A 26558-nucleotide genomic window follows, 5' to 3' on the forward strand; every position below is an offset into this window, starting at 1 on the left:
AGGGCCATTTCCAACAGGTCGTGTAAAGGGTGTCCCTCCCAAATACTGATTCCTTAACCCCTTCCCCGCTCATGACGGAGCCGCTCCGTCATGAGCCACGGTTGCCGTGTGCTCATGACGGAACGGTTCCATCATGTCACGGCCGTTGGCGGCCGCTCCGCCTACGCGGCGCTGTTTCCCCGCCTGTGCGGGGGGACAACGCAAATGGGCGGAGTCATGACGGAACCGTTCCGTCATGAGCACAGCCCAACCGTGGCTCATGACGGAGCGGCTCCGTCATGAGCACAGCGCCACCGCGCTGCCCCCCCGCACCCCCCAGCGCTGCGGCGGAATTCCCACCGCAGCGAAAGGGTTAAGTATTAATATTTTGCCACCGCAATCCAGTCACACACATTCATATTATCTTACCAAAAATAATGGTAACCTTTCAAATATGGTTAGGAGTCATGAAGTGGCCACTTCTCCTTTTGGGAATGTCAACAAAACTATTTTTATGAGCAGACAGTGATTCAAAGGACCACAGCCTGCTTCTAAAAATGTTTGTAAAACTTCATTTTCTTTTTTTATTTTAGGAAAAAGGGCTGCATTTAAAAAATAAAAATGTTATTTAAAAGCAATCACGGACAGCCCAGAAGGCCCCCATGTCTGTGACTAAAAACATTTGTAGCGGGTCTCAGTTTGCAACCTTTCTCATGCATATTAATGAGGGAGATCGAATTGCGACCCAACACGAATTGGTATTTTGTGAACCAACCTATTAATACTTAGGTAAGCTTACAGAACAGCAATGCATTCGGTAGAAGATGGTGTGCAAATTGCACCCACTTCTTCTAAATCCATTTTGATAGATACTCATAAAAAGTTGCAAATTGCAAATCATTACTTGATGTAATATACAATTTCTTATTTCAACTCTTTGTACTCGAGGCACTAAATCCTTAAGAAACAGAAAAAGTGATTCTACACAGGTTTGCATGCAAGCGCATCTACAATGCAGAAGGAGGCATGTGTCTATGAAGCTATTTCGGAAAGATGAAAAGAAACCGATCCACAATTTGTCGAGCAAGATTAATTTTAGCCGAACTCCCCGAAAAACTCTGCCCCGATCTACCTAAGAGCATTGCACTGTGCACCAATAGAATGACCTGCCACACATCAGTGCTTCTGAGTGCTTTCATGTCTATCATTTTAGGTCTATAAACTCTCTCTTATACCAAATCACGACTCTACACATTCCTTTAAAATTCATTTTAGTCGAGTCTTTTTGAAGATGCCCAATGTTCTGTTAGCGTGACTCAGCTGAATTTGTCTCACGAATGTCAAAGAATGTGTCCCTGTTTCTAAATTAGAACTACTTTGGACAGAACGTTTGGCCCAGTGAAGCGCAAATAGCAGCAATCGGTGTTCTGTCGGCTGCTTTCAAAGGAGTGTTTATTCGCAGGGAGGGGCCATTCTTCAGGTGAGTTTCTAATCCAGACCCATCTGAATTACACATTGTCATGTCCTTGCTGAACTGCTATCCCTGCCCAGCTATCACCCATGAGTGCAGAGTGGGTTAGGATAGTTTGAGCTAGTTTTGTGCTCAGCAAATACCACATACACTTATCCCGGATAATCTACATGGTCATTCTATACCCAGACTATAACTTTTCAAACAAGATTGGCGAGGGCAGTGGGTCTGGCGTGTGATACTGGAGTGCAGACCAATAGCCTTTGCATTATTTGTTTTCCCAGATGGCGACCGCGTGGGCGGCTAGCTGGGAGTGATTGGAAAATCCTTCAAAGGTGGCTGTCTGCCCATGACAGCCGGCAGGCAGAGCACAAGGTGTGTGGGCAGGAGAAGTCCTCAGTGGGGGAGCAAATATCTATGTAGAGACTGGGGAAGCGTAGGAGGGGAGGAGGGAGAACAAAGAAAGAGAGAAAAAAGAAGACACAAGAGTCCTTCATGCACTGGAATGCAAGGTCCTAACTTCAGCAATGGAAGAGTAAACCTCATCCGATCAAAACAAGGAAATCCATTGAATCCGAAGCAGAGAACTAATCGGGTTAAAAAAAGACAATGGATAATGAGCCTTGGGTGGACCCAAAGCCCATTCCAAGTCTATATTGGATACAATAGGTCATTGCCAACATCAGCCAAGGGCGTGTCTTTGCAAGACCTGAAAATGGCAAGGATGTGTTTACTGTTTGATTCAGGGTTTGGTTACTGTCAACGCTGCAAATAGCAAAAATACTAATGTGGACTATTGTGTTGCTCATCCACAACCAAAAAACACATTTGCAAACCACAGCTTCTATGTGGACAACTTAATGTTGTTTTATATTTGAAGTAGTTTTTATTTGTGCTGCTCACCAACATCTGTGTGCAGCACAATACAAGGAAAGTTCAAAAGGGTTTTGGAATAGAAAAACAAATACAGCAGTTCTTCATTGCAAAATGACTCCAAACAAATGAATTATTAAGAAGTAGTTCAAAGAGATTTACACATGCGGTCATGTAAAAAAACAAAAATTGTGGCCCCTTCTGGTGCTTCAGATCTAAGAGAAACTTAAGGGCCTAATTTAGGGCCTCATTACGATGGTGGTGGGACCACCAACGTCAGGCCATCGGTGGCGGTCCCACCGCCATCGGACCATGCAAGACCAGTGCTTAATTTGAGCCGGAGCTTTCCAGTGCTGAGCACTGGCACTTAATTGGGGGAATATTATCAAGCCAGGCGATAAAATGTTCGCTTCTTTAGCGGCAGAAAACTGCCGCTAAAACGGCGATAATGGGCTTGATAATATGCTCCATGGAATTCCAATTGAAGCACATGTTAAATGTGAAGGACGTCTAACATGGGCTTCAATTGGAATTCCTTAGAGCATATTATCAAGCCCATTATCGCAGTTTTCTGCCGCTAAAGTGGCGATAATTTTATCGCCTGGCTTGATAATATGCCACTTGGTTTCCGGTGCTCGGCACCGGCACCTAATTGTCAACACCACAGTTAGGTCAGTCTGCCACAAGGTGGCGCTGCTCATGTAATTTAGAGATGAGCAGTATAACTGTTGTTTAGGAACCCAATGTACATAAAAAAAATTACTAATACCTGCCTCCCCAAACATTCCTTTAGCTTTGGGGACATGTATAATCTGAACTGTCGCATTTACATGCGAGAGAGATAGTTAGTAGTTGTTTTGGCAGCGATGACAAGGGCGATGGGTGGTGCAAGTTACAGTGTCCTCCTGGTCAGAGCCCTGGCACTTAACATTTTCCAAATTAAGGACTGTGCAAGACTGCCCCAGCTGCATTAGGAAGCCGTGCGAATGGTCGGCAGGGGGTGGGGGGAGAGACCATCTGACACTAATCCGGAGCTCGGCAGACGGACTGTAATACCAACAGTGGTGGGGGTGCGTAGGGATTACAATGTCAGTTTCCACAGGCCGTTTCATGACGGTTGACCTGCCATGAAAAGGCAGGCGGAAAGTGACTTGGGGGCCCATAGCAGGCCCCCCTGTTCCCCTGGACCTTCATCATGGGCCCTGGGGAAGCACCTATGGTGCCCTCCTACTTATCCCTTCACCATGTGAAGGCACCACATGTTTATTTTGTACTGCGTCATGTGCTGCAGCCCGCAGCACATGTCGCAATACAAAATATGCACATTCCGACCACCTTGAAGGCGGTCACTTTCTATTCCCCTTAACCAAGATCTAAATTAACCTCTAATTAGAGTTTGTGCTGCATCGAATGAACACAGATTTTGTTAATAACAGAGGCAATAGAGGCCAGCATCTGTAAGAAAAAAGACTATTTCGCACACTTCATATTTTTTCTTTTATTTGCATTGTTTACATGATAATTTAAATAATCGTTATTTAACGTAACTTACACATTGTAACACTTGATAATTTTGACCTCCCCCATTTACCAATTATTTCATTGAATTACTGATTAAAATAGCAACAATTAAATGATTTTTTATTATATTTATTGGTCATAAGAGGAAGGAAAACCATCCACTAAGAAGTAAGCAAATGACATTGACACGAAAGCCTACCAATGACATGCAATCGACTGACTCGAAGCCCACAGTAAATATTGGTATTGTACACAACAGGTCTTTCAACAAGAGACAGCTACATGCTCTCCGTAGGCTAGACCCAACAATATTGTGGAAACATGGAAGTGAGTTCAGGAGGTCACAGTCTACCCCACAGCATAAACACCTGCCAGATGTTACAACATCCGGGCTTTTGCCAGGTGAACGTCAACACAGTGCTCATAGCCCAGAGCATTCAATGTCAAATTCGGCGCTTTTGTGGATCTGCCCCAGAATCTGAGACAGAATCAGGTGCAAGGAAACAACACCCAGCAGAGGGGAGGGCCACGCAGATCACTCTTCCTCACAATGATAGTCTACAGCATCTATCCGTCCATATCATGAGAACACAAGCGAACTAACTAGCGAACGAGAGGGCCTCAAATACAGGTGTGGTAAAAAACTTAAGATAAGCTTTTCTTAAAATGAGTATCAGAACTGAGACAATGGATCCATTAAATACGATTACATGGCAAAAATGTAATGGTAAAAATGTAAAATTAAACGGAGTCCATTCATGTTTATTTCAACGTTTGAACCAAAAAACGTACGCCTGTCCGCAGATATGTGAGTGGAACTGACAGGTGATTGCGGGAAACTGCTGTGAGGAGGCAAACAGGCAAAGAGGAAGATTGCTAGCAGTGCTCAATATTTTATCCTTCAGATAACACTGTGGGATGTGACCTGTGACCACCTCCGGCGAAAACGCACATCCCTCTCTGTGCATGTGTTTCCTTCAGACTTCCTGACGTCACAAGAGGATATTGCTTAAGTGATAAAACCGCTGGGCTAGAAATGAAAGTGGAAATTAAATGGAAAGGAAGGAGTTTGAGTTCTGGTGGCCTGTTACTGTTACTCTACATCAAGGACCCCTGACCTCATGTACTGCACCACCCCTAAATGGGAAGAATGGGGCCACTCAGAGAACAACTGCTTCCAAAATAGATTGGCTCCAGTGGCCAGTCCCATGAGGCAAAGCCCATCAAAGGGCATGGCCCAAGTGCCTGGCTCTCCATTGGGCAAGCAGATCCCAAGAATATATAGTTAATGAATAACAAGTTGGCTTTCTATCTATGGCTAATTGGGAATGAGTAGGTGGGTTCTGATTGTAGCCTGCTAACTCACCTCGCAAAAATAGCTCTCCTATTTCTCTGGCTAGTCAGCTGTCTTACGGCACTCAGTCATTTATTTGCTTTAGAGACCAGATACCGTATATCTTTTCTTGCAACTCTTTTAACAACTATCTTAAGCCTGTCATTTTTATCCACGGCTGTGATGCCACTCTAACCCCCGATTAAAAAAAAAATTAAAGCAAATATTTAGATGGTTCATGCTGCAAGCTTTCCCGGGCTTCAGGCGGCTCAGCGGTCAGAGTGTGTGCGCTGTTTGTGCAGTCCGCATGGTAGTGTGTGGGAGTAGGTCTGCACAGTGTGCTGGAGTTGAGTTACATGTTGGTGATGGATGTGACTTGTTTACCACCATGCTGCTGGAACTGTGGCTGCACTGTGCTCTTTGTCCCTCTCTCTGCATCACTTCAATGTCTCCTCGATCACAGACAGGCCTTCTGGCTGCCACGGACAGTGTCATGCTGTTACCTCATGTCATTTGTTCTCTCCAGCTCCACCTGCAGCGAGTCATTTAATATGTGCTGTACAACACTTGCCCTCCTTTTTGTGAAAGACCCCAGGACCTACCTGTGAAGCACAACTAATGTGTTTTCCCCGGAGCGATTCTCTCATTCTTTACAGTTCGAACTGGCCAGAGCGGCTGTTTTCTTATTAATCTGTAGCACTGATGCGCACCCACAGTAGAACTGAGCAGCAACACAGAGGACGTACTAAACGTATAGATCCATGGAAGAAAGAAATGTGCATTGAAAAGTTGTCTTTAGGGACAGAATTGTACAAAAAAAGAACAAGCAACACATGGCAGCCATTTCAGATTGGACAACTCATGTCTTCAGAAACAAGGGAATCCCTCCATAAAAATATTTTAGTGTCAGCCATTTTTGGATAGAAATGCACCTTTCCTTTATTATAAATGTAGGTTACTTTTTTAAAGTACAATTAGTTGTGCACTGATGTAGTTGTACAACTCTATAACATTAAAAAATATTCAAACCGAAATGTGGCAACTTAGGAGAGATTACAAAGCTGTTTAAAGAAGTAGTTCTCTATAGGTGGTGTGCCTAGAATCATTGCTGGAAGTTTTAAAAGCAGAGCTGATTTAAAGTAGAATGCAGTTCCTCCCAGCCCCATATATCACTCGTTAAATTCTCTAACACACGATGTGGCGAGGTGCTTGCCTGAGTTGATTTAGTTACCAAGCACCACAAACTGCTACTGATGATATGTTATGTTGTTATGTCAATTTCTATAGTCTATAATCACCCGATAGGGTATCCAGGCAGTTGATAGAAGAACATGTACTTCAAATGTGAATACAAGGCAGCACACTGAAGAAGCGTCTGGCACTCTGGCTCCTGTACTGGCTGTCGGGCAGAGTCTTCCTTTCCCCAGATTGTGGTTGGCAATATACTGTGTTGAGTCTCTCGTCGTCCTCTCCATATTGCTTCAAATCTTGGATGACTGGACAGTTCCTCATAATACGGCAGAAGTCTGCTGGGGAGCAATGCCATCTACCGCAATCTGACCTGGATCCTGGATATATTTCAAAGGTTTTCATGACGTAAGGCATGGGCACTCGCAAACATTTTCCCATGGGACAACAAATTGGTCTGCGGTGTGATTGAGGGCCATATTGATTCCAGCAGGGTGGCAGTCGGCGAAGATGGGTAAAGGTAGGTCATGGGGTAGCAAAGCATGTAAATCTAGTGCCTCAACTGAAAAATATGAAACCAGAAAAGCCACAATGTATCCTGACTTTCCCACTTGACCTAATTGTGTAATTCTGGGCAATTGTTTTATTTCACTTTCCCTCCTTTTACTTCATTATCACATATAAGAGGACCTTGGAATATATGTGCACTGTATGAAACCTTCTCCTGTGTTTCATTTAATGACCTATAATGTTGTCCTGGTATAATAGCAACCCAGGCCATTCGAAGGGTGGACATAACAACTGACTTGCCTCTTAGTTCACTATTGGCATTGTTGTAAGGGTAGGGGAAAGCATGAATGTTTCTAAATCAATGATTGAAAACGATTATTTGAGAAATAAATACTTCTTAGTGCACTGATATAATGTAATGTGCTAAAGTAAAGCGATTATGTATGTTAATAAAATACACTTTTTGAATTTGAACAGAATTTATCGATACTTTTACACATTTGTTGCAAGATGTGTTCAAACATGACAGTATTCCTAAATTTAAGCGCAGCCGGACACCCTAGTTGCTTTCTTTTTTCATCAACTAAACTGTAAATAAATGCTTGAACGTTTATTTTACATTTTTTTAATGTTGGTGCTGATTTGAATAAACAGGAGCCCTGTGCTGCTGTTGACCTGGATGGGGTTTTTAAAGGTCAGGAGGGCGCATGCGGCCCATGGGACAAGGGGTGGCTCCTCCATGGGAGCATCGCGAGAAGCAGAAACATAAAATGGTATAAAGACCATTTTATGTTTCCGCTTCTCACCCTGTGAGAAAGCAGAAGAAGGGTTTGTTTGTGGGCGGGCGGCTGGAACTGTCTGCTGGAGTCTAGGGGAGGAGTGGCTAATCCAATGTTGTGGGCGCTGACTATTTGGTCGGCCCTGCACACTCTCCCTTTTCTCCATGTAGGCTGCATGCAGCCTACATGGAGAAAACAGCCTCTCCATAGATGCCTCTGCGGTCGGCGTCCCAGCCCATCACAACGCTGCCATTGCAGCGTTGTGATTGGCTTAGGGAAGGGGAGGGAGACCGGACCACCGAAGGTACGTATTTCTTTGTTTTTATTTAAAATTAACCCCCCTCCCCTGCGTCAGCCCCTCCCCGTGCAACCCCTGCCCCCCCCACTCGTGAGTCATGCCGGCCATGACTGCATGGGTCATACTTTGAGTATCACTGTATGTAAGGTATGCCCTATGAAGTATATGTAGCTGGATACATTTGAAACAGACATATCTGGAGACTTTCTTTTTGTATTTAAGAGCTCTTTGCCATTTCTTATCATGTAACTCTTGCACCAATATGTCCTACCATAGTCCCTTTAGGACTGCAAGGTTATGTTTGTCTGTGTATAGATGGCCCTGTAGATATAGGTTATTTGTTGGCCACCTTGCCTAATGGTGTGCAGAGTTTGCAATAGGGAGTGTGTAGGGGAGGCAGATGGGGTTTCCTTCCGCAGCCGTCAGAGTATCCGCTGTATCTTTCCCTATATGAGGAACTGGCCCAGTAGCAAGCTCTATGTGTCAGGTAAAGATGGCAATTCAATCAAGATCCCCTCCCGGCAAAGATCCCCTAGTGTGGGCATGTCAACCTCCTCGCAGTGTTTCAAACCATGAACCAATAAGAAGCCAGAGACTGTTGTTCTTTCCCATATAAGCCAATCCCCTCCTGAGAAGCTCCTGGGGCAGGCATAGGAGTAGCGTTGCATCCTTTTTGACCTTTGTGCTCCGAAACAGGAGGAATCCCAAGGAGCCATCTCGTATCTGGGTGGTTTTAAGTCCCGTTTCATGGGTCTGAAATCCCATCATCCTTTGAACTGGCCATTGGAGTTGAGCTGCTAGGTAGTACCCACAGAAGTCTGGGGTACTCCATAGTCTCTTGTCAGGGGGCAATTGCATCTTTGCTAGGCTGATCTTATTCCTTCCCGATGTTGAACAATGGCATTAAGTAAGGAATCTATCACAACTGGGTCCACTAGCCACTGTGGCAGCATTGTCCAGGTCAGGATCAAAGTGGGAATTCAGCCCCAATAGATGCTAAACTCCAGGGGGTTGTGAGCCAGAGTATTCTCTCCATGTAAACAGCTCAACAGACCTTCACCTGTACTGAGAGGGAGCCCATGATATAGTCCAGTCTCACATGCAGACAATGGAGGGGCAAATGAAAGAAATAGTCAGTCACTCCTGGGTTCTTGCCCTGCCAGTGGCCAGCTAGTTCCTGGTCCTTTAACCACAAATGCAGTGCTTTGGTGCTGCAGGCAGCTGGGGCACTTGCAATTGGAAGGTAGGATCGGTCTAGTGAGATATCTAATTCTGTATTGCAGTCCCGTCCCAGCAGCCAGTGTAATCTGGCCTAATCCACTAGACTTCAGGAGAGCGCCTCCAGTAAAGCAGATTGAGCGACATTTAGGGCATAGATGCTGTCTAGGACATACCAGCCTTGCGTCTCTATACAGGTTTCTTCCACTAGGTAAGGAATGGTTGATTTCAACCACATTTCTTTTCCTCAGGCAAACGTATGTGGTGAAGTATAACTGGCCTTGCCAATGGCACTGGCACACCTTATCAACACACTACATGAGGTGCTTTTCCAGAAAGAGCTGTGTTTGGGTTCCTCTTCATTTCAATTGGGCTATGATCCCTCATCTTTTCCGTAGTGCATCAATGTCCCTGATATTCAATATAGTTACCAGGTATTTCCCTGGGTAAGCCATATTGGGGTGCGTGAGGGAGTGGAAATGGGTCTTGTGATGTGCGCGGGCTCGCATGGTTATTTGCGCATTGTTCCTCATAAGGAGGGGGCTACTATTGGAGCTAACAGGTACGGTTGTAGTTCATTCCAGGTGGTGTTAATTGCTCTCCAAACAATTCACTGTTAGATGCTAGAACTACATCTGACCAAAACTGTATAAACTGCATAGGCATTGTCGCTGTAGTGTATAGCAGTTCAACTGTCTGTAATGGGGTACTTGCAATCTTGCGGGGAGGGGTATATCAAGTGGGGACGTATTTTTTTGGCCTTTTAGCAGCCCTGTTTAGATCTGTGGAGCGATGTTGTGGGAACAAATTTAGGTTTCGACTTGGCTGAGGAGCTGGTAGCCCCGAAAAGGCACCACCCTTAGGATGCTGCCCCAGGGATCCATCAAAGCCTGGGAAGCAGAACAGGAGAGACTGGCTACAGTAGGTCATCCACAGTATGTGGAGTCACCACCGGGGTGTTCATAGATTCTGAGTCCAACAGGCCCATGTTTGACCCCTCAATTTTGGCTCTGATATTGTGACCATCACAACTGATGAACGACTGTCATCGTTAATTTGCTGGTGAGAGGGAGGCCTGGGCACTCCATTTCCTTGATCCACAGCTGGGGCACTGTAGAACCTCTTCAGGTCTGGCCCTCATGTCTTTCCTTCCATTTCCTGAGGCCACAGCTTTATGGTCCACCCAGGAGCTCTCTTCTTTTGCAGTGGCAAAGAAGCCTGTCTTCTGATCCTTTATTACCTTTCATTTAGCCAGGAAGAGAGGTGCATAGGCGATCCCTAAATTTCATAACCGCTTCTTGCTGATAGAAAGGACAGTCAAGGTAAAGTCCAGGAGCATCATTACTTTGGAACTGTTCCATCCTGAGGGGTCCTGGTATTGCACCCCTCGAAGGAAACTGTCCCGATCACTGTAATTCAGTATTTTTGTAATCAGCGGTCTAGGTGCGGCCCCATGTGAACATTGGAGAGATCTGCGGGGTTCACCCATATTTTGAGCCATATTTCAATATACTGGGTGGCATTGGGCCCCATGACCTTTTCGGGCAGACCGATTATATGGAGGTTGGTCACCTGGACCTTCCTTCTGCATCCTCCACCTGATGTTCCAGGTGCTGGATATGCTTAGTAAGATCTCTCATCTCTTTGTTATATCTTTCACCTGAGGGGTTAGTTCTTGGATAGCTGAGTCTGCTTGTTGTAGGCTGCCACTTAGATTTTATTGGTTTTCTCTCATGATATTGAAATCTAGGTCTGATGTATCCACCTTGAACTGCAGTGCAGATCTAAAGTCTTCAGTGGCCATGAGGATTTGTGCTGTGTATTGGTATTTCTTGGACGGAATGGAGGACAGCAGTGCTGGGGTGGGCTCATCTAGATTTGTCAAGGCTGTCGGACGAGGGCTGGCAGCCACATTGATTTCCCAACTCTGGGTTTTCCCATCTCTGGGCAGGTGGGCTCCAGTCCCTCAACCTAGATGGAGCAGTCGGCCATCCTTTCAGATCTGGTGTTTGGCCCGACCCCCCCCCCCCAATATGGAGTAAAGTCTGATCTAACCCCGGGGCAGCACAAGCAGTCTCTCGTAGGGAGACCCAGCCTTTCAGGGGTACTTTCATCTTGCCAAAGAGTACACAGGGATCTTGGTAAGCCTGCCTGACCCCCTATTCAAATCTCATGGGGCGAAATTAGTAGCCTACTTCTATCTCGGCCCCGGGCACCAGAAAATGTCCCCTGTGTCCGGCTAGGCCCTAATTTCTTCAATCAGTCTCTGTGGCCCCCTAGGGTGGCTCAGGCTGCCGTTTTTCTGCTCCCCGGTCAGTCACACAGTGGGGATGTTGATGGCAGAGGGTCTGGGTACCTTCGGTTGGGCCTGAGGTATCTGGAAAGTCAGAAGTATCTGGCTCATGTAAAGGGAGGCCTGAAGATCCCGGCTGCCTCCTCAGAACACTATTATTAAGGGTTCCTGCCTGGAGGTCAACGCCGGGCCATCTCACCTCACCTGCCACTGGTCAGCCTCAGGGCCCTCTTGGCACCATGCCCCTCTTTGGTCAATGAGGCATTCTCCTGGTCCCAGACCAAGAGGGGGAGGAGGACCGGGGGGGGTTCACAATCCTCCATAGCCCTTGTCCAGTCTAGGGGCCAAAAGGAGAAATGCAAGCGGAGAGGTTGTAGCCCAACCACCAACCGTGACCCGAGGGTCCTCTTTACCCTTTATATCAGGGCCTATGCAGCAGCTGTGGGGGCCCAGCAGGGAGACCCTGCTGGCCTCCAAGTCACCTGGAACCCTAGCTAGGGGCTGAGCCTATCCACTGTCCTTCAGGCCACCCGCATGAGCGGAGGTAGGCTCAGCCCCAGAAGGTCCACCACCATTTGACCGCAGGCCCAAGCAAGACCAGGCACATGCTGGCACAGGCACCAGCAGCACCCGATTCTCAGAGCATCACTCCACTCCTACACCGTGAGCCTCCAATACAGGGGCCGCACTCCGATGGGTCCCAGCGTGGGCCCTCCACGCCAGATATGTATGGATCTTGTGGGCAGGAGTGGGAGCTCTCCTAGTTGCCACCTGTCACGTTAGGTAGCTGGCCTCACCCCCCATTACCAAACAGATGAAGCTGAATTTAGCAAAGCCTAAAAGTAAAAAGAGAGCATCCCTATTCTCCTGAACTATTAACTAAGTTAAAAGTAAAACAACTCTACTCTAGTGTCTCCTTCTATGCTATTCTGGGACATTTCTAAAGTGCATGGCTTCCCAGTGAGCCTCCCAGCATCAGTCGCATAGTCCATCGCACATCAAAAGACTATCTATAAAAGTAAGGTCTTCAAGTGTTTCCTAAAGCTCAATTCCACCTTGTTCTTTCTCAGCTCAAGCGAGAGGGCAATTCAAAGTTTGGGAGCCAAGAAGGAAATTAAGCCTGTAGGCACACAAAAGATCCTCCTTTCAACATTCAAAAACATTGTCCACATAGCATTACTGAAACAAGTCAGAAGTAGGAGTGATTAGTAATATTGCTCTATCTTAGATCATGTCATTTATGGCAAAGAGCTTGTTTTATGTAAAGATGTATCTCTAAGGTCTCAGACCGTACTTGTTGGGATGCTCTAAAGTTGGAGTTTTCGCCAACTATCTTCAATATCTTAAGAGGTAATGTTGTCCAATATCATGACAAGTTAGTTTCCACATATATTCTAATGACACCAAGATCACAACTTCAGCATCAAAGAGAGAACTGGGTCGCAACAGTCATGAATAGTAAGGCAGGCATACGGTCATGATTGCACTGAAAGAGGATACGCCTAATGAGTCTAAAAAAGAGATAGTTGATGCAGTTTTAGCACAGTGTTCTTGCTACTGCCTTTCAGTTGACCTGTCTCACTAGGCTCATCCCAACGTCCCACCTGAACAATAGCATTTCCCAGCACATTTGGCTGTGTCATGAGTTTTCCTAGATTCTGCCACATCACACACAATGTCTGAAGTATTTCCAATGATAACAACCATCTTATATTATTTCAGAGACAGATATACAGACCTGACATCCAAGGCAATATGCGTGCTCCAAATGGTCCAGAAACGTGTGACTACCATAAGTGAGAGCATTTCCCTACTCTATCCTCAACCAATATTGGAAAGATCCATTCACCTTCCCACTCTAGAATTGTAATTTTACCAGTACAATGCTGGAGTAAATAATTGACCATTTTAAGGGTGGAAAGGGGTAAGATTTCAGTTTGTGCAAACATACACACATGAGTTTGAGGGAGTTTACAAACTTACAATGGTAAACACGCTGTGTTCCACGAACTTTCCACCCCTTGCATGGGAGTTACCCCTGTGCATTTCTCAACACTTGCAACCAAAACAATCAGCAGTAAAGAACCCATTTATGCCTGCTAGAATTCCTTTTGAGAATTGTAGAGTGAAACGTACTTCTGTGTCCTGAGGAGAACCCCTTAAAAGATGTTGTAGTGAGCTTGAAATGCGTTGACCAGTATTTGGCGCCTACTGTTAAAAAAATGGTTAAAAAAAGAGTGACACTGAAATCCCGTAAATTAACAATTGCTACAGATAAAAATTTCAACCTGGCTCCAGAAGTCACGATTTGTCAGAGGTGCACTGTCCATACAAAAGAGAGCCGATGAATTTATTGAATTGTCATATATATGTTCTCATATTTAGCTCTTGTTCAGGACATTGAAAAATAGGAACTGATTTATTATTGTACTGTACTAGTGTTTTTTTTGTGTATTGTTGTACTGACATTTATTTGTCAAAATATTTATTTTTTTGTATCTGCTGTTGCATAGCAATTTATGTTGGTGGGAGGAAAGAGCATTTATGATTTAATTTAGCATTTTTTCTTCTGTGTGTGACAAAAAAAAACAAAAGCATCTGTATAATGTTTATAAAATAACGGTGATCACTTTTATTGAATATAACGTTCACAGATTAATTGGAGTTGAAAAGGATCAGTCAGTTTTGGCATTGTATGTTTGTGTAATTTTTTGGTTGCTCAGTTTTACTGAGACATTCGACATCTTATAAATATTATTTAACAATGTATATACCACATACAGGAATAATTTGTTTTTGCACAATATATGACAGAGAAAACATATACTGTAGCTTTTACCTCTACCAATTTGGTTTCAAAATGTGTTACCTGAAATCAGTCCTTTCTATCCATACCTCAACATGTGGATCATGCCTTGAGCTACTTAACAACATAATGGGTGAATGAGGTCAGCATACAATGCCCCTTTGATAACTACCCCAAAGGACACTTCTGATATTTGTTCCATCTTAAATTTCACAATCAATTTTTTAACTTAATCTTCAATCTAAAATGTAATTACAGGATCTCAGTGACATTGTGATTTTTGTCTTTTTTGCCACTCCACCACTGATAATTACCTCATGAAAGTTGTTGTGTCTTGCTGGACACAGTCTAGTCTTTCACCAACCTCTCCCAGGAGGGCAGGTCCAAACACATACCCCACACCCATCTAACACAGGCGTCACTGGTCAGGTGACTCTGCCAATAAAAGAGCCTAAGTGCACGTGCTTGTGGCCAGTTCCAGAGACCATATACTGGGTGTGTGCATGGTAATTTATCCAGCATGTGGGCTTAGGGCCCAAGTGGCAACAACAGTGATGAGTGGGTCTTACTCTGCTAGTAAGGCAGCAGCCGCCTGGCAGCTCCTCATGGGGAGCAGAGCAAACAGTGCATAAGGCAAAGCTACTATCACTTGCCCAGGAAGAAGACGGCATGCAGCACTACTGGAGTAGGCCTACGAAGGTGAGGTGAGGCATGCAGCAATGCTCACCTGCCTGACCAGGAGTAATAAAGCCTCTGTAGCCGAGCACATATCCATGGCTCTGCTGCCACTTACCATAGTGATTGGACCAAAGTGCACTTCGTAAAATGCCTGCATGGGTTGCAGACTCTTCAAAAAAGGGGGGGACCCAAATCAATAACCCTCTGGCATCTGGGTACATAAACACAATTATATAGAAATAATGCCTTGGGACCAATAGTATAACAACTATTAGAGGAGATAGCTAAATTATCTCTTCCTTTGAGTTATATTCTTTCTCTGTAAGGAAAATCTTTTTATATTTTGTGTCCACATAGAAATCAAAAACAGTTTCACTAAGAAAATAGTTATACTCTTAGGTTGAATGTAAGTATGTATATTTATTTCATACTTTACATATCTTACATAACTATATCTCGTTTTTTTCTTTTCATATATATACAAACATGTACATTATTTACATACATAAAGAAAACTCAACACATATATATTTGCACCTTTGTCAGAGAAAGAATATAACTCAAAGGAAGAGATAATTTAGCTATCTCCTCTAATAGTTGTTATACTATTGGTCCCGAGGCATTATTTCTATATAATTGTGCATGGGTTACAGACTGCACCGACCCTGGAGCGGCCTCAAGACCGGCAGGTGAGCGGAGAACGGATTCGGCCTGCTGGCTCAACCACCCGCCATCATACCAAGGAGAGCAGGCTAGAGCCTGTTGCTGCGCTGAGGCCCAGGCAGACACTGCAGTGAGTACAGAGCACCCCATGCAACCCTCACACTGCGCCGAGAGAGATCAAGCAGCTGCACTAACCACCATTTATTAACCAGACTCGCAGCGGAGCCCTGACCAGGGTCAACATGAAAAATTAGCTGCAGTGGAGGAAGCCCCTCACCTGTGAGATGAGGAAAGGACTGAGACCATATCTGACCAAAGCTGTGCACCACGATCTCCAGTCCCTGCAGAGGGCCGCAGCCTCATTGACGCAGCGCAGCCCATGTGTGAAATAGTTGTACATGGAAGAAGTCATAAAATCTGACCTGTAAGAGCCTAAAGCTGGTGAAATTAGTGCAGCGCCACCTAGCGGGGTGCTTGCTGTACACCAAGCGGGCCTTATTGCCTGAGCATAGGGCTCACACATGCCTGACTTAAATCAATACATGGGATGAGTGCTCCGGCCACACCCGCCTGGATTGAAGGCCCCGAACCTTACTGCATTGTCCGCAGAAACAAAAAGACTGGTGCGGCTTGAGAAAAGTGCCATAAAGCCCCCTATCATAGAGAAAGTTGAGTGGCACAAAAGGAAAAGTGTAAACACAAGAAGGTCACAGTTCCTAAAGGGGGAAGGATAAATGCTCAACAATCTGGTTATGGTTGTGAGGCATAAGAAATTGTCTCCAACGGGTAGTTGAGTGTGCTAGAGGTGGGAGTGTACCTCCTTTTTGTTATGTGCCCTCACACACTCATACAAGTGTAAAGCATCATCATAGGGCAGTGCTCCTCGGGGGGGTGGCGCTGCAGTCCCTCACGGACCCTACAAGAGGGCTCTTTGTCGGAGATCTTTTAAAGGAGGTGCCGTATTTGTGCATGTGGGTGTGTGGACCAAAGTGATGTCAGTGAGTGATGATAAAATATCCTCTTAGTACCTCAATTTATTTTTTTAATAAAAGGTCCTTAAGGTAAATCAAAAACTTATAGTGTGGTTTGGAGACTGTCCTTTGAATAAAAATATAGAGGAGGGATAGGTATTGTCCCGCCGGTTCTCAAACCTTGTGGGGATATGTGATGTGTAAGGGGTCTATGGTGGTCAACATGTTTCGCGCAACCTGCGGTCCCTAATGGATCCTAGTGCGCTTCTTCAGGACCGTGTGTGGAAGAGTAAGAGGGTAAAAAATGGGAGTCAGGGAAAGCCCTATACTACCAAGTCAGCTAGAGTCTGAATAGAGAGGACGTCACTACGTCCAAGAACCGTATTGTTCGTGTTCACAGTATAGTCGAACCTGTGGGAGACAAAGAGGGAATGAGAGACCACCATGGGACGGTGGAATCAGCAAAAATTGAAAAGGAGAAGAGATAGAATGACAGAGCTGACAGTCCTAGGGAAGCAGGGATCTGTCAGTAGGATGAAGCGATACAAGTGCGCTTGTGCGAGGGGAAGACCCCTAGGAGGTATGCTCGTCGGATGTCCGTCTGTACCAAAATGAGTGGAAAGATAGGCGGTGTTATGAATAAGTAGGTATAGCGGCCATTGTGGAGGGGATGGAAGGAACCGGGGTAGAGGTGTGCCGGTGTAGGTTGTTCAAGCAGTGCAAGTGGAAACGGAACCGGTCAAAGCGGCGCCTGGTGGCTTACACTGCGGCTAGAAGCCCCATGAAATTTTTTTGGTGTAAACATGGCAGTCTTGGTAGTCGCCTGGGAAATAGAGGGGTGGTCTGCACAGATGTGCTCAGTCTGTAGAACGCACAGGTATGGAAATCCCACAATGGGGTGAAGAGGTAATGGGGAACAGAAGATGACCGGAAGGGCGTATCGGTCAATCATGGCAGTTATCTATGGGGTCAGTGCAATGATCAAAGTGAGTTAAAATTGGACTTATGAAGGTGTGCGAGTACAGGACGCCACATTAATAAGAGGTTAGTTGTAGAGAACGGAGACGACAGAAAATAAACACTCACATGCCGCTAAATGAGAGGAGAGATGTCATCCAGCATTAATATGCTGAGGTAGGGCAAGGAGAAGGACTGAGATTAGAGTAAAAGAGAAAAAGGCGCACAAAATAATGGCATGAGATTAACACTGACCCTCTCCTGTTAATGTACCGGCCGCATCAGCATAACGTCTGGAAGCTGGGAGAAAGCTAGATATGAGGAGAGTGGGATATAAGCAGAGACAAAAACAACTATAGATAATCAGTTGCAGGCAAGTTGCGAGACTTACCAAAAGCCGTGGTACCGTTCCTTGTAGTCACTCACCAGTTCTCCATTAAAGAGGTGTCCGTAGACCTAACATCCGGAAGGTAACGCTTGTATCGGGTGTAGTGTGGGGCATAGTATAAGAAGGGAAAAAAGGACAGGACTTCCGGGTTGAAGGGCGGGGAGTGACAGGGTGATGAAACAAACAGGAAGGAAAGAGCATGTAGCTCCGGTAGCGGCTATATTAGAGTGGTGTGAAGAGGCAGGAAAGTAAGCTATGGATTCATTGTATATCCGGGAGGGGGCAAAAAGGTCGGGGAAGTTACTGACAAAAAAGGTTAAAATCAATAATGCAAAGTGGTCGTGGCGCCAGAGGGGCGAGATGGATATATGTAGTGGGGGGGTTCCAATGGAGAATCGGCCATCTTTGAAGAGGTAGTGGCATCCGATTACGAGTGCCACTCAAAGGGAGAGAGGCTGGTTGAGAACCTGCATGGAATAAAGAATTATTTTACAAAATTATTTGTAAGAGTTGTGTGTGGAGGAGGAAAAAAAAAGGTTTATTTATTCAAAATATTTATATATATTTTTTTTTTTAAAAGAGGGGTTCATAATAATGTACCCTGGAAAAAAGATCTGGCGGTAAAGGGTCATGGTACCAGTTCGATCCATGGAATGGCATCGTTAAGGCCTGTTTCATCGCTCTTCAGTCTGAAAACCCACTGTAAAGGGCAGATGTGCTCCACTGTGGGTTAGAGTCAATTATTGTCCACTTCAGACTTTCAGGGGTATGATTTTTCTCAATACAATGAGTTTGTAGTTTAGTATTCATCTTGCGACAGCGAATGGTACTTTTGTGCTCACTGATGCGGATCTTGAGTGGTCTGGTCATACCCACATAGTTGAGTGAGCATGGGCATGTGAGCAGGTAAACGCAATTCTTGGTATTACAGTTCGTATGGCGTTTCTGTTGCCATTGTCTCCTCATGCCCAAGTCTATTTCTTTTGTTGCTGTTGTCTGGAAGCAAGCGGAGCATGATCCGCATGGGTAGTGTCCAACAACTGGGGGTAGGGCCCAGAGTGTGGGTTGTATCTGTACCTGTGTGGTAGGGCGTGTGTGTACAAGAAGATCCTTGAAATTTTGAGTCCGTTTAAAGGCAAACAGAGGTACGGGACCGGGATTGAAGTCACCAGTCTCCAATATCTTCCAGTGTTTTCTTATAATCTTTCCGTTTTTGTCTTTTCTTTTATTTCCAGAAGTGCTTCTCTGTTGTTATTTTTGGCTCTCTTGTGTGCTTGTCTTATAATTTTCTTTGGGTATTGCCTTGTTGTGAGATTTTTTGACAGGATTTTAGCCTGGGCTTCAAATTCGTCCAGGGTATTGCAATTCCTACGGAGGCGTAGGAACTGGCCTACCTGCAGGTTGTCTTTAAGTGCCTTCGGGTGGTGACTTTGGTATAGGAGAAGACTGTTCCTATCGGTGGTCTTTTTGTAATTGGTTGTTAGTAGATTGCCGTTCTGTAATGAAATACGTAAATCCCGGAAAGGGATGGAGCTGCTAGACAAAAGGAAAAGTGCCCATAATCGGCTCCCACCAAGAGTAATGATCCAGCGCGGAGTACAAAATTTACATATTCTCCTTATGTCACAGATCCTGAATCACAACAGCTCATTCATGCACTCATTCATTGGTGGGGTCCAAAACACCAACACACATTACCTTCACACAGACACCCCTGAATCTGTACACAGGAGAAAGGCTGCTGGACCTGTGGGTACCTTATTACCTATCAGGATTAATTTGCTTTACATTAAATACACATTCTATATATAGCTTTAGAATCCTGACTTTAACATCACGGCATTCCACTATTTGGTAGATGGACCAACTAGTTGGACTAGTTGATGGTGAATTAGAACCAGCTAAGACACAATTAAAGCCTAGGAAACATTTGATTGTTTCTGTAATTAATTTAAGAACCACAAACTCATTTCTTATTATTTCAATTTTTGTTTATCTTACCGTTAATTAAACTGTTATATTGTCATTTATTTTCTACAGTTCATTACTTAATCTTTTTGATTTATTAAAAATAAACATATGAACATTCAGAAATTATTCTTAGGCATAGATTTTCAGAAAAGTACATTGAATCATTACCAATTGAAAGATGATGAAAGGTTCAGGTCAAACAGGGAGTTATCTGCATTCTCAAACGAATACTCCCTCGAACAGGCAGTCCAATTCTCACCAAAGGATCAAACCGGCGTGCGAAATACAGGATACAGCGTAGTAAAGTTCAGAATTTCAGCAAAGTCCGAACATCAATCAGGAGCATGGACCAATTTCACACTCATACTGATAGCAAAGAATTTAAGAAACACAATGAAATAATCTTGAACTCAAGGAGAGGGGGCTCTTTGACCCAAAGGGATAGAGCATCCAGTAACTGTCAAGTTAAAAATAATGTTCCCTTTGGATAGGATCTAGATTCAGCAAATCACACTCCAACCAATCTTATCTTGCAACCCAATTTGCACACAATGATTAAGGCACTTATAGATCAACTACATATTTTAGTCAAATTATTAATATATTTGAATCAATAAAATTCCTTTTGTACAAATTCATATGACTGATATCAAAGAATTTAAGAAACACAATGAAATAACCCAAAGATATATGCAGCCACAACTGAGACCCAACTAACGAACGAACCAATCCACGAACGAACGCTGCTGCAACCAACCCTTCCAACTCCAACTCTTCTCTCAATGAATTGATGAGAAGGTTTTATACCATTTTCTGCCTAGCTTCATTTTAGAATAGCAACTTTAGGAGCAGACCAAATGTTCTGATTGGACAGTTCTGGGTTATCTGTAGTATATTGAATTTTTCCCAGTGCAAACTGGTTCTTCACAGTGACTTTTCACAAAGTTTTCAAATCGACATTGTCTGTTCAGTGCCCATGTGGGGAAACAGTAGTTGTATATTTTTCCAAGGTAAAAAGGGTCCCACTGATAGGTCCTCTCTTTGTCGCTTCCTTGATTTTAATTTTGTCATCTTCTGGCTTGAGGTCAAGTTCCTGACTTTCATCCTTGGCAGGGAACACGATGTCAGGAGTTCAAGCTACCTCGTGATTTCAAGAGCCATCTGGGCATGTGCAGAAGTCATCACGTGCACATGGTAGCATCTGCTTCAGAGAACGTCCCTTGGGTACTGCGGCCTAATAGGCCCGAATGCCAACTTAAGCAGAAATAGACATAATAGCAATTAAAATATACAAATGAAAGTTCAGATGTTCAAACCCATACCAATCCCAATATATGTTAGTTTTTTCCTAGCTGTAGCAACATTTAAAGCAATAATACTTATCACTTGATAACTTTTAAGCACAAGCGATCACAAAGCAACATGAATCATGCAATTTGACTATTCCACCACAATCTAAGGTTAGTTTGCGTACCATAGTTAATTAATAATTGTTCTGCCATGCAAGTAGCAATTTACTCCCACGTGTATTTATGTTTATCAAGATGTAAAGGTTGATTAATAACACTTCCACTGCAAACAGGTTATTTCAATTCATTTTAGAATGATTACGTACTTAATTTCATGCAAATTAGAGGAGGTATACAAAATTTTGCTCTACCTGCTCCATCAGTAACTAGTCAAGTGAAAGCAGGTAAATACATTGCAGTACTGCCCCAGCACTGAGAAAGGGTAGGCTCAGGATTCACCAGCCACTTTCTGCACATCACGAGGGAGTATTAAGAAGTCCTTACAGAAGTGCCTGCAGGTGCAGCTGCCATGTGCCCGAACAGCAGCCAGTAGAGGAAGAGAGGCCCCACAGGACTGCACTCTAAGCAGCCACAGCCAAACGACTGGTAGAAGAGAGTGCAGCACGACCCCTGTGGACTGCCTAAGGGGTGTAGAATGGGAGAGACTGTGAACCCCTGCTGAAAGAGTGCCAAGAAGCCCAAAGCTGCCCCAGCACAAAGAAGTGTTAAGTAGCTAAGAAGGCAGCAATCCCCCAGAGAAGAATGTGCACAGAGTCTGCAAACCCTGTGGCTGTCTAACACCACAGCAAACAAGAAGAGGGCACCGCATGCCCGAGTGGTGAATGGCCACCCCCACATGCCAAGCGCCAGAAGTGGGCGCCCATGAAGGACCAGGATCAGGAGTACAAATATAGAGGTATACCAAAATCTGCACCCGGAAACTTGACAGCACGAGCAGAAGCCCAGGAGAGATAGGCCTCTCCGAAGAGAGAAAGCGATGCTGAACGGAAGATGCTGTGATGTTGCCTGCTATCATGATGGCCACTGTTGGCCCAGCATTTGCAGTATGTTAAAGGTAAAATGCCTTTAGGGGTGAATAGTCCAGTACACTGTGTTAAAGCCCATAGACAGATATTTCATTGCATGGGAGCTCACAGATTACCATAGTGGGCAAGGTTTTGCTGACAAACACATGAAGTTGAAGATTTACAATGTGATAATCCTTGTTAGACCCTTTTCAGAGGGGTTGTGTATTTTTAACTAACTGTACTGCCCTGTGAGTACCAGCATTTTCCTTGATCACGAGCACACCCTGCTACAAATGAATGTACTTCAATCGCTATGCTGATCGTCAATCCTTTCATTATCCATTTTTTTCATTTATTCATCTCCTTTTATTTCTTCATTTCTTTATTTGCTTTTTTTATAGAGTGACATACAGTTCCCCAGGAATCGCTAGTGGACTGCTTGCTTCCTGCTCATTTGTGTCTGCAGTGTGCTGCATCCTGTGTGGCCACAATTTCTTAATTGAGACGCCAACCTAGAATGGTATAACCCATAATATAACATTGTTTTAGTATTTGAACATAGCCACCATGTTCACAAGCATTATTGCGGCCACCTTGAACCAGTACAACACTGATATACTACACACTTTACTAATTTAAAATCACCACCCAGTGTGATGTGTACTGAGCTTGGAATGGTTTTGTGAATAAGGCATCAAAATGTTTTTTGCTCCAAGATTTCCATTTCTACATGTGGAATTGATGAATGCCACATATGTAGTGTAGTAATACCTCTTGAAAAGCCAACGTTGTTGACAAAAGATGCTTCGAACTCTGGAGCTTTACATGTTTACCAGTTAATCTGTGTTTAAAGTTAACTTTGCAATTGCACCATGGATACCAAATACGCCATTCCAATAATTGATTTGTGGTATTACCAACATTTTAAGAGGACCTCTGAATAATGGCCAAAGCAAGATAATCTTTACTCAAGGAATATTTACATAAGGTAATTTCTAGCATGTTTGAGAAAAACTCTAAATTGTCCCTAAAAACAGGGGCCATGTCAGAAAACGTTTTTGACATGGTTTTTCATGTGCTTAGCTGTAATTGAGGTAGGGCTTGGTGCAAACACGTTTTAGCAGCATAATACTAAGCCTTGGCAAAGCACTACTCTACGCTTGCGTAGTTTGCGAAGTTTGCGCTACTTCGCACTACGCGAATTGCACGTAGCACAGTGCAAACATGCGTAGCGTAGCTTTGCGTGCAGCGATAATGTTTTGCTTGCTCGCGGTCCTCAACATCAAGTTGGCGACCGCGAGCAAGCAAAATGACATCTCGGCAAGACTTTTTCCTTGTTCGCGATCAGCAACATCAAGTTGCCGATCGCGAACGTGGAAAATAAACGTCCCGCCGAGATTCTCAACGCGAGGAGGTCAGGTTTCTCATTGCGAGTGGTCGCGTATGCTCGCGACCGCTCGCGATGAGAAACTACCAGTCCGCGTTGAGAAAGCTGCCGCTCGAGTAAAAATCTACTCGAGCGGCAGAAAACTACAGCTCGCACTGTGCAAGATGCCGTTTTCAATGATTGCACAGTGCCGGATGCTTGTCCGCACTGTGCAATCATTGAAAACAGCATGTTGCACAGTGCGAACAGGGTATGACGCAGTTCGCGAAGTGCTACGCGTAGCTCGCGAAGTGCACTTTGCGTAGCTTCGCGTAGTGCTACTTCGCGAACTATGCCCAGGGTTATAATACAAAAGCAGATTTCTGCAGGTGCTAATGTATGATAACAATTGTGCATATTTGTGGTGTGGCATTTTGATGAGATCTGATCTGTTATGTGCTTTTTTGTACCGGTATTCTTTTGAGCTGCATTATTGCAATTTAATGTTGTTGTGCTTTACTGCGGTTGTTGTGCTGTATTCACATTGTAACTATTTAGCAGCGTTGTGCTGTGCTATCTTTTAATTTGGGTTGTTTTGATGCTTTGTGTATGTTGCTGTGTTATGTTCCGATGTCTACTTTATAGATGTTAACAAATGTTAGCTTTCCAGCCAAATGCCTCTCAAGCTGTCTTTAACCCCTTGAGTGCCCATGACGAGATGGTCTCGTCATGGGCCGCGGTTGCGCTGTGCCCATGACGAGACTATCTCGTCATGAGCCCCGCCCGCCAATGAAACGCCCGGCACAGGGCGTGGAAAGGGCTGGGCACTCAAGGGGTTAAAGCTCATGTGCCAAGGAACCATTTACCACAGTCTAAGGTGGTAAAATAGCACTGGTCCAGCTCTTCGACTATTGGACACGAGTTAGTCCAAAACAGTGGCAGAGGCCTGTCTCAAAATCAGGACTCCCTGTCCTCGCTTTATGTGATATAGCCTGGGCCATTCATGTTCTGTTCATTAATTTATATTCTTTTGCCAAAAAGTAGCAGAAGATATCACTGACTAGTGGGTTTATTTTGAGCTCAATTTCAAGGATAATTGAATTAGAAATGTCACCACTGGAGCGTAATTGTTTATGACATACTTGTCCTCTACTTCATACATACTATTGCATCAAGTTAAATATAACAAGTTCACCCCGTCCCCTGAGCGAGTGCACATCTTCATAACATGGTCCTTGGTGGTCCAAAGTTATTACATGTGCCACAAATAACAAGAATTAATGAACAGCGGGGACTCAACTCCGCTCTGTGTTTGTATCTGACTGCAGAATATGTTTTAGATATGGGCTATATATTTAGAAAGAGTATGGTTTATTTGCTGTTATTTTAAAATGAGCACAATAAACTATAATCATCTGGAAAAATAAAAAAAGATGGCTATCAACCAAGGCTAGCAGTTGTGTCCTTTATTTTAGGCAGCACCCATTGCCCATTTTTTCTATCTGTGGGGATAGTTTTGCTTTGTTGAATGAATACTGGATTTTGTGCGGTGTGCAGCGAATCATCACCTGGGTGCATTGAAGCACTCCTGGCCATCTCGCTTTGTATTGTTTCCTAATGCAAGGACATATATGAGGTGTGAAACTTCCTGCCTGGTGGTTCCAGAGTTGTACTTGACCCTCCCAGATGGGGTTAGCTGCATCAGATATGAGGCATAACAATAGGTTTTGTAGTCATGTTCCTGCACCATTGTATGTCCAGTACATTGGTAAGTGATCTTTTTTCTTGCATGGTGACTCAGGTGAGTATGCTGATATTCCATTGCCTTGTCTGTATTTGATGGCTGAATTCTTCAGACAGTGCACATCCCATAAATGCTGCTTCAAGTTCATGGTGTCATATTACTTGTACCTCTTTAGGTAAAACTGTCAGACACATAAACATCAGGATAGTGCCAGACTGATTCTGTGCATACCCTCAAGATATGGTGGCCAATGTCCCTGCTAGCGACGGTGCACCATCTGTACCCCTAAAGGGAAACAAATGTGTATGCAACCTAGAACATGACAACTCCCATCCCCCAAGTAAGGGGCCGATTCCGATCCTGGAAAAACCGGGTACGAATCGTCGGAGCGTTTTCTCCGTCCGACTCGTACCCGGGAAAAATACCTTACAAACATGCAAGTACGATTCGTACGGAAACACCATTTCCGTACGAATCGTACAAAACACCGACCGGCAAAAAAATACATACAAATCGGATCCGGGACACCGCGTACGCGACATTCGCGTTTTACGGATTAGCAAGTACGATTCGTACCCACAGCACTTCGCACAGCAACATTTTTACGGGACCCAAAAAGTGCCGGAAAAGCTAAGTACGCCGCGATGCATGACGAAAAGGGGGCCCGGTACGCACCGTACCCCCATCCCTACACGTCAGCACCGTACCCCCAGCCCCCTGTATGTCCGGAGCGTACCCCCAGCCCACCCCCGTAGGTACGCACCGTACCCCCAGCCCACCCCCATAGGTACGCGCCGTACCCCCAGCCCACCCCCGTAGGTACGTGCCGTACCCCCACCCCCGTAGGTACGGAGCTACGTGCTGGGGGTCCGCACCGTACCTATGGGGGTGGGGCTACGCTCCGTACCTACGGGGGTGCGGGTCCGCACGGTACCTACGGGGGTGGGGGTACGCAGCCGTACCTACGGGGGTGGGGGTACACTCCATACCTACGGGGGTGGGGGTACGCTCCGTACCTACGGGGGTGGGGGTCCGCACTGTACCTATGGGGGTGGGGGTCTGCTCCGTACCTACGGGGGTGGGGGTCCGCACCGTACCTACGGGGGTGGGCTGGGGGTACGGCGTGTACATGGGGGGGTGGGCTGGGGGTACGGCGCGTACCTACGGGGGTGGGCTGGGGGTACGTCACGTACCTACAGGGGTGGGCTGGGGGTACAGCGCGTATGCGGGCACA

Source organism: Triturus cristatus, chromosome 10 (genome assembly GCF_964204655.1).
Source record: "Triturus cristatus chromosome 10, aTriCri1.1, whole genome shotgun sequence".
Classification (NCBI taxonomy): domain Eukaryota; kingdom Metazoa; phylum Chordata; class Amphibia; order Caudata; family Salamandridae; genus Triturus; species Triturus cristatus.